Source organism: Bidens hawaiensis, unplaced genomic scaffold (genome assembly GCF_021521415.1).
Source record: "Bidens hawaiensis isolate Kalapana, Puna unplaced genomic scaffold, B.hawaiensis_p1.1 tig00015640_1, whole genome shotgun sequence".
NCBI lineage: Eukaryota > Viridiplantae > Streptophyta > Magnoliopsida > Asterales > Asteraceae > Bidens > Bidens hawaiensis.
Window position 1 is genome coordinate 200,647 of NW_027492399.1, and position 10,050 is coordinate 210,696.

At 33.9% G+C, this 10,050-nt stretch overlaps 1 pseudogene across 1 annotated transcript; it reads left to right on the forward strand.

Moving 5' to 3' along the window:
* The first annotated feature begins 3,052 nt into the window (after positions 1–3,052).
* LOC143549524 (lysine histidine transporter 1-like) lies at positions 3,053–8,685 on the forward strand (annotated as a pseudogene). The gene is made up of 8 exons (XR_013138150.1): positions 3,053–3,117; positions 4,826–4,983; positions 5,590–5,976; positions 7,195–7,563; positions 7,657–7,762; positions 8,227–8,318; positions 8,402–8,470; positions 8,553–8,685. The product of XR_013138150.1 is annotated as a lysine histidine transporter 1-like (transcript).
* Positions 8,686–10,050: the final 1,365 nt, after the last annotated feature.

A 10,050-nucleotide genomic window follows, 5' to 3' on the forward strand; every position in this document is an offset into this window, starting at 1 on the left:
CACGTGAAGTTGGGCTCCCTCCACAACTTCACCAGCACGTCGGCATACGATAAGGTTTAATCTTCAACTACTCAACATCAAGTGATCAATTTCATCACAAAACCACCTTGACAGAATCTAACACACATGACCATTAATTAATCCGAAGCATCTTCAATCACCAGGGATAATGATCAAGAACATAAACACTTTAATTCCCGATTAAATCCAACTTGTTCCAGAATTTTCACTTTAATAAATAAGCATCAGGTTTCAGGATCCAATTCTCGAACTCCTTGAAAATAACATAAATAATATGCTCTAACCGCAATCCAGTAATGACGAAAACCTTCAGTTCAATTTGACTTTCTTCAGCTGGTCAACCTCGAACAACAACAATTTCATTGCCCACAAACACCCAAATATGTGTCAATATCCAGTTTCAATCAATATCCCATTCACAACCTCAACTCCATATCCAGAGTTGACACGTATTTGTTCACACGTAAGACCAAGAGATAACAAGATTCACTCGTTGACGGAACAACGTCTTCGGTCTCACAATAATCGTCTCACAACTTCGCATGTCCATAACTTCGTCTGTCCATAACTTCGCCTGTCCATAACTTCGCCTAAACCCTAAAATTTAAGCGACAACTTCGCCTGAACCCCATAACTTCGCCTGCGGCGGCTGTTCGGCCAAAAACGCATCAGAAACGTGCCAGAAACACCAAAACGCAGATCTCGAACCATAGCATAAGAGCCTAAGGCTCTGATACCACTTGTAGGTCCCCCCGGGGCGTCACCGATCGATACAATATCCGCACGATGTCTAGGAGTGCGGAATCCTCCTAGACTCGTTTATTGGTGTAGAAGACGAAGAACACAATTACACACAAACACATACACGAACAAACACACGAATAAACACAGGAACGGGATAAACGAATCTGCAGATCCTTTCATATAATAATCATAACTCGTTACATACCAAACACGAAAACAAAGACACGGCCGACCCGAGGTGAGCTCTACCTCGGGCCGTCCCACACGACTCTCCCTCTCGATTTCTCTCTAGACAATTAAACTGATCACAAAACACTCTGACTTTCTAGATACTCAAACCTAAACAAGACACATATATATATAGACAAAACAGCTTCGCGGGCTTGGGCTTGGGCCAGTAGGCGAAGTTGTTATAACTTCGCCTATGGCGAAGTTGTTCTAACTTCGCCTATGGCAGAAGTTGTTACAACTTCGCCTATGGCGAAGTTGTTATAACTTCGCCTATGGTGAAGTTGTTCTAACTTCGTACTTCATTTCCGCTGATCAGAATTGCATAGCGACGGTCACAAAATGCACCAACAAAAGTCAACACTTTGAACCCATAACAAATTTGACGATAAATCTATTTTGCATTCTCAAACTTTTAAAAATACTCAAAATTTTCAGTTTTGACCCGTACAAATTTTGACCTAAATGTAGTTAATTTTTATCAAATACTCATTTACCAACTTTTGACCCATAATATCAAATTTAAGTTCCATAAAAAAAACCCGAAACAATTTTCATTTGAGAAAAACATGATTTGTTGTTGATTTTTGAAATTCATTTAAGTATTTTGAAAAATTTAGTAAAATAATATGTTAATATTTATATTTATAAAAATATATAGATATTATATAAATATAGTGTAAAAGAAAAGTGAATAATTATTGATTTATTACATATATTAGGGTAAATTAGTTTTGAAGGGAAAAAATTGTGAGAATTAACCAAAATATGACAAGTGTTCACATTTATTTTGCTTTATTAGAATAGGTAGAGGTAGATTTATATTTAATATTTTTTTTAATTTAAGAAATTATCATTTAGGAAACTTGGCTGAACAAAAAATGAAACAAAATAAGATATTAACATATGGTTTGCTATTGAAAGTTTAAAACCATGTTTTTTTTAAAGGCCAACTTTTATAGAAAGAAAAACCAGGAACTCCTAGCTAGAGGTGCATAAAACTGGTTTAAATCCAAACCGAACCGGTTTGATCAACGGCTGGTCAAAACCGGTTTGACTCACCAATTCGGTTTATAAACCAGTTTAGAAGCAAGATAGGCCGCCTGGTCCAGGTTGGTTCGGTCTGGTTTAAAAAATACGGGCCACAAAAAAAATCAAAAATCTTTTGGATTTAAAGTCAGTTTGCCGGTTTAAATCGGTATTTTTAAAAATACAGACGGTATGATGTTCGTTCTAGTAAACCATCCAAAAATACAGAGCTCTAAATATCAGTTTTCTTATGAAAATATGGTATAACCGGTTCAACCGGCCAGTATGTACCAGTTTTAAAGCATTGGTCCCCCCCCCCCCCCAATTGGGTTGAGTAGCCTCATTTTTCTCCTTGAATAAATATGAACAGTTAGAAATTACAAAAGAAAGCCATTCAATTTCAATTTTCAAGCGCCTGTCACATTATAAAGAAATGAAATCTATACAGCAACAAAATAAGTCAAACTTCTACATTGATATTTTAGTTTAATCCCCATTTGTGCGGGTTAAACAACCAGCCAACAAGCTTTAATAATTAGATGAAATAGAATTATGTAAAACAATGTTTTTTTATAAAATGAGATACGGTTCAAATAAAATTAAACAGTGTTTGTATCTGATCCTAACGCGTGTAAATATAATCAAAACAGTTAAGTTTTGAAACATAAAAACCAAACAAGTTCAATAATTTGGAGTCATAACATCAATGAAGACTTAATTAAAATGAGTTTCACTTGGTATAAGTTAATTGTATTTAAAAAATAATTTCCGTTCAAAAAATTATAAATTAATTGTATTTATGACATTGAAGCTAGCCAGTTATTGGATACTGATCGTTGACTAAATCAACCACATGGATCCCATGATTCCAGGGCTTCCTGGATACAGCTAACCACAAATACAAGGAACATCTCTCTTTCTCTATAAATATACACACCTATCTGATATATAGTTATATACAATCACCAAAACTTCAAATCTCACTCCTTTATATTGGTTTTTGTTTTGCTAGTTGATTATTCAAGTTTTCATGTCACAATGGTTAGTGATGGCACCTTGACAAGCACACAAAATCAACAATATGCCGTCGACAAGGTATCTCGTCCTCTTTAAAAACATAGTTTTCGTTTTCGTTAATGTTCTTTTAAGTTTGAGTTATCATATATCATATATGTTGCCTCTTTTATTTACATGCTAATCTTTTTATGCATATATAAGTCACTATCTTAATTCTTTGACACAAATTTCTGGGCTAAATGACTCCATACACTATCGAGAGTCAATACAAAAGTAACTGATGGGAGATAATAAATTAATAACCCATCTATTTCTCATATCCTAAAAGTATTATTTGATACTTATACTACCTTATGATACAATATTTTTTTTAGTTATTAAATATAACCAAGAATGTTCAAACTTGGGACACACGGGTTACAACAATATAGCAACACCACCACAACAGTTTCCTTTTTTATTACTTTTACTACTTTCAAATAAATTAATAGTTAAACAGATTTTGAAATATTAAAAAAAAAGAAAAAAAAACCTAGTTACACTAAAATTACTGTAAGATTAGGTTTCTCTTATATATATATATATATATATATATATATATATATATATTATAACTAGAACCACCTCAAAATTTTATTCCACTTTAAAAAATACTCAAATTTTAATATTACTTAAAAAAAATTAAAACTAATTGGTTAATAATCTCCTTGTTTTCTTATTTTTTTTAATTAATTAAATAAATATAAACGTACCCTGTTTATATGATAGATGCCTAGATGGACACGTCCTTTAATACTCCAAACACCACACACTAAATCACACGGGCAACACATACACACCGCAATTTGATTATTAAATAAACGCAATTATTTTTATGTTGAGTAAATGAAAATCCATATAGATACTTTCCCTTGTCTTTTATATTACGATCAGTAAGAGCAACACAAAAGTATATTATAAGGTTATTGGGTAGTGCAAGCTGAACATTTGGTCAAGGTCCGTAATTTTTAAAGGTCAAAATTTTTTTATATTTATATTTTTATGTATATATAATAAAATATAAACATTATATAATAGGATTGGACCTTGATTATCTCATAAGTATTGGGTCCAAAACAATTTTTAGCTTATATATTTTATTACTCGCTAGAGTCTACCGGTATTTTTGTTTCGATTTGGCCAAGGTATTTAAATTCTCGGAGACGGCCATGTGACCTATATAGCTCCACGAGTCTAATCATCTGCTTTACCCTAACAAAGTCAATTTGTATTAGAATTTTAATCATTTCTTTTCCATCTACAAAGATGTAAGCAATAAAAGATAGAGATGTCAATTGTGACGGGTTGACGAATTGAAATGTGCAATCCAAACCCGGCCTATATTATTATTTGTGTCAAAGATTTTGACAATAACCCACACACACATAAATTTGGGTTAACTCGAACATGACCTGTTTAACCTATTTATTAAAAATAATTTAAAAACAAAATTGATATAATTAGACTATCAAAGTTACTAGGGTAAATGAGTAATATGAATATTTTCGTTTGAAAATTACTAAAAAATTTTAAGGTGAATTGGAAATTGCGAATGTATATATAGAAAAGTGAAATGAAAAAAAAAAAAACATAAATAAAAATATAATTATAAAAAGCCCTTTTTATACTAAAGCAGATTAACACGAACCTACCCAATATGTCATTTAAACTGGTCAACTCAAGCCCGATCCTTTTTAAACTTAGTTGACCCAAAACATATATTTACAATAATATTCGAAATGAACAGGTCGACAATAGAACCGAGAAGGAGAAAGCAATCGATGCTTGGCTTCCAATCACGTCATCCCGAAATGCAAAATGGTGGTACTCCGCCTTCCACAACGTCACCGCCATGGTCGGCGCTGGCGTCCTCAGTCTCCCGTACGCCATGTCAGAACTAGGCTGGTAAGTCACTTCCGAATTTCCGATATCCAAATATTTCGGATTCGAATATCCTAACGGCTATTCAAAATCTAGAAAAATATTTACTATGTAAGGCTATGGTTATTCACACACCCTTGACCAATCCACACCCGGGGTTTCATACGATTCGTATGTAGGGTGTATGAATAACATATCTCTATCTCTGTATGTAATATCTTTTTAAAAAATATTTAACAAGTTTTAAAAACATATTTCAAATTTCGAAAATTTATCCGAAATATCTTAAAATGTACCCGAAATCTCCAAAAAGTAAACCCTAAATATCCGAAAATTTATTCGAAACTATCTGAAATATCCGAAAGTTAATCCTATGTATCCAAAAATTATCCGAACTATCAAAAAAACATAAATATTCATTATATAATAATATTTCAAAAACATTTTGGACATTTCAAAAACATTTGGATATTTCGGATATCAGAATATCCGAAAATTTTCAAAACCACTTTAGGAACCCAAATCCGAACCTGAAAATTCGGATATATTCAAAATTTCTGATAATTTGGATACGGATTCTGTGGATTTTTTTGAACACCACTGAATGAAGTGAGTGTATACAAATTTCAGGGGCCCCGGCGTCGCCGTTCTAGTAATATCATGGATCGTAACTCTATACACGCTATGGCAAATGGTCGAGATGCATGAAATGGTTCCCGGTAAAAGATTTGACAGATATCATGAGCTTGGCCAACATGCTTTTGGTAAAAAGTTAGGCCTTTATATTGTGGTTCCACAGCAGTTGATTGTGGAAGTCGGTGTGTGTATTGTTTATATGGTCACTGGAGGAAAATCATTACATAAGTTTCATGGTTTGGTTTGTGGAGACCAGTGCAAGGATATTAAACTTACTTATTTTATAATGATCTTCGCCTCGGTTCATTTCGTTCTTTCGCATCTACCGAATTTTAACTCCATCGCTGGTGTCTCGTTGGCTGCAGCCGTCATGTCTCTCAGGTAAAACCAGGCCTTGTTTGTGTTCGTTTGTTAAGGTTTTATAGGGTAAGCGGACGGTTCATGAACACCTGGCCGAATGAAATTTCTTGTTTGTGTTTGTTCATCAAGGAAATAAACGTGTTTGTGAACGGTTCACAAACACAAATGGAGACAAATAATGTTTCATTTGATTTGGCTCTATTTGTGTTTTTTTTAGGCTATGGTTATTCACACACCCTTGACCAATCCACACCCCCTTTAACATGGGGTTTCATACGATAGTATAGCCCCTATACGATCGTATGTAGGATGTGTGGATAACCAAAAGGTGTATGAGTAGCATATCCTTTTTTTTAACATCCATATTCATATGTTATACAGATTACAGAGTAATTGCATAATACTCGTATATATATACTTTTTATCATTGTTTTGAAACCTGGACCACCGGTCCAACCGGGACCCGAACTAAAAAACCGGGCCGGGTCAGTGTATTTTGGCCGTTTCTAAAAACCCAGCGGGGTTTTGCGGATGGTGATCGGCCCGGCCCAGTTGACAAGGCGGGTGAACCGGTAAAACCCATTTTTTTATTAAATCCAAAATGAAATGTGCATGCCAGGATTCGAACTTGGGCCATTTTAGAATTTTAGAGAGAATTTTTAATAATTACCTCGTGAGCCAATCAACCAGGCTTCACTAATGTCTTTATTGATCAAGCATAAATCATATACATTTAAAAAACAATGTATAAAACATAAATAAGCATTAAAGTTTTTTTATTATTATTATTTTTGGTTATTATTATTTTTTATATGTATATAAATTATTTATGACGTCGTCCGGGTCAAACACCGATCCGCCCTCCCGGGTCGGTCCGACCTTTGACCCGGTAAGACGTCCGAACCAGGTCTGAAAACATTGCATTTTATTGTTAATAAATTTCTTAAATCTATATGATAAGATTAGAAAAGTCATCAAAAATCTAAATGACCTTTAATGAACAAGCATTAACAAAAATAAATGAATGCAAAAGAACACATTATTGAACGTTCACGGACACGGTTGAACGAACATGCCCTTTGTTCGTATTGGTTCATTTAGTTAATCAAACAAAATTCTTTGTTAATGTTTGTTAATTTATTAAATGAACGAACATAAACAAAGTTCCTGCCGAACGTTTAGTTCATCTTAACTTTCAATAACTACAAGTTTAACTCTGTTATTTTGTGTACAATGTAGTTACTCTACTATTGCTTGGACAGCTTCCCTAGGAAAGGGGGTGCAACCGAACGTGGAATACGGTTACAAAGCCAAGAGTGCATCTGGCACCATGTTTAACTTCTTTAGCGCATTGGGTGATGTGGCATTTGCATACGCGGGGCACAATGTGGTGTTGGAGATTCAAGCCACAATCCCATCGACACCCGAGAAGCCTTCGAAAGGTCCTATGTGGAAGGGTGTTATTGTTGCATACCAGTTGCACTTATTGGATACTATATTTTTGGAAATGGGGTTGATGATAATATTCTTATCACTTTGAATAAGCCAACTTGGTTGATTGGCATGGCTAATTTGTTCGTTGTGGTTCACGTTATCGGTAGTTACCAGGTTAGCAGTTGTTAACATTCGTTAAGGTAGTCGTTTATACAGTCGTTATTAATATTATGATATTATCTGAAACTGTTGATTTTTGTTATGTAGATCTATGCAATGCCGGTGTTTGATATGATTGAAACCGTGTTGGTAAAGAAGTTGAACTTCGCGCCTAGTTTCACGCTTCGGTTTATCACAAGGAATTTGTATGTTGGTAAGCAAGCAAATCAGCTAGGTTACGGGTATAAGCAATGTTGAAAAAATCTCGACTAGGAGCCGATTAATCTCTGATTAATCGCTAATTCCCACTTCATTGATTAATTTTGGGCTAATTGGCCAATTAATCAATCAATGGTAAAATTCAGTCAAAATCAGGATTAATCAGACTTAATTGGCCTTTTCAGATGCTGTTCCGGCCAAAATCAGCGGTTTCCAGTGAGATACCAGCCAATTTCCAGTCAAAATGTGTTTGTGTATGAATAAAACTGAAAATTACATATAAAAATGTGTGTGTGTGTGTGTGTGTATAAAACTGAAAATTATACATTAAAGTCCAATCCGATTAATCCCGATGAATCGCTAGTCCCCACCCTGTCGCCCGAATAGCGACTATCGATTTTTGCAACAGTGTATAAGAACTTTAATAAGGATTAAATAATTTGTTGATTCGGTTTGCAGCGATTACAATGTTCATCGGCATTTGCTTCCCTTTCTTTAGTGGACTACTTGGATTCTTCGGAGGGTTTGCATTCGCACCAACAACATACTTTGTAAGCAACTTTAACTTTTCTAATTCGTGTTCTTCATTTAAACACCGGATACTGGTTTCTTAATCTTGTTTTTTTATGGTCAGTTGCCTTGCATCATGTGGCTTTCGATCTATAAACCTAGAAGGTGGAGCTTATCGTGGATTACCAATTGGGTACGTACGAAACATGCTAAACGAAGCATTCTTTCTAGCTACATTTTGATCGGTTTTATTGACATTGATTTATAAATTTTAGATTTGTATTGTGCTTGGAGTTGCGATAATGGTGGTGTCACCTATTGGCGGGCTAAGATCGATCATTGTTCAAGCCAAAACCTATAAGTTTTTCTCATAAGCATCAAGTTGCATTTTGGATGATATACTAAAAGGCTGCTCGGATATACTTAAGAAGCTATCGTGTGCATATCCTTGTACATGTTTACACTCGTGTTTGTAGATGTGATTCTACGTGGAAGTTATAACAGTTATATCCGTTTTTAGTTACTACAAAACTCAGGTTTTTCTCAGCTTTGCTTGTAATCTATTCGACATAAGAGAGAATATTAAAGGTCTTAGTTCTTGCAATTTGTTTAAATATTATTATTTGTTACGGTTATTAATGCATCGTGAATGCGAATACTAGTAGCGTACTGACTTTCACCGCATATCAATCCCATAGTTGAATCATGTGCATGAGATTGTAATGTGTTTTATTGGTCATTTGCAACATAAATGTATAAATTTATTGACAATGTTTGATTAGAGAATGAACAGACCTAATGAAATAAGATCATTGAAAATAAAGAATACATAAAAATGTTTGAAAGATAAAGAATTTCACTTTTAAAGTTAATAAAATTATATAAAATATTAAAAACTCAACATTTAGCAAATTCGAATTTAATAATCCCACATTTTTACATTTGTTTGATAATGATCTTATCTGAGAAAATGGTTATCGCCGGTCTTACCTTTCACATTTTTCATTGAACCTCCAATAAGAAAAACTTAGCTTCGCTAAATTTTTTTCGAATTTTAAACTTATTTATCTTTTAGGTTTTTAATCGAAATGAGGATACAAGTCGAATTATGTAAAACTTACCTCGAAACGGTGCTTCATACGACTTGATTTTGTTAATTGAAAGTTTAAAACACCCGAATTGAAGCGTGTTGTCGTCTTTTGGAGCAACGTTTCTATGTAACTATGTAAGTCAAATTTTAAATTCTTAAAACAGGCCATATCAATCCACTTTTTAGCAGGTTGTCCCTCCACTTTTGAAACAGGTCGTGTTCAAGTAAACACGCTTTTTAAATGAGTCATTTTAGGATTACCACTTCAAGAAAACAAGTCGTCTCTACCATCAACCCAGAGCCTATATTTTCCTTCCGTGTTCAGGCAATGTACCATGTTATATTTGAGTTGCACTTGGGAACGAGTTACATACAAATGTAAAGAGTCAAAAGTAGCAATTAGTAGCATACCGAAAACACTTATTGTCAGGCACAAGTAACACAACCAAGAAAAAGAAACAGTTTAGTTCTCACCGTTACAACAATAAAATATAGAATCTACTAAACACAGTCATTCACATATGCAGACATCAAAACCACATGATAATGAATGTTTATCATCATTCTATAACTTCACTTCTTTTTCTTCTTTTTTTACTTTTTTAATTTTTTTAACTTCTTTTTTGATTTTTTACCCCAGTTCCTAAGTAGGCTTAATAGCCAGAAATCATTTCTATACATAA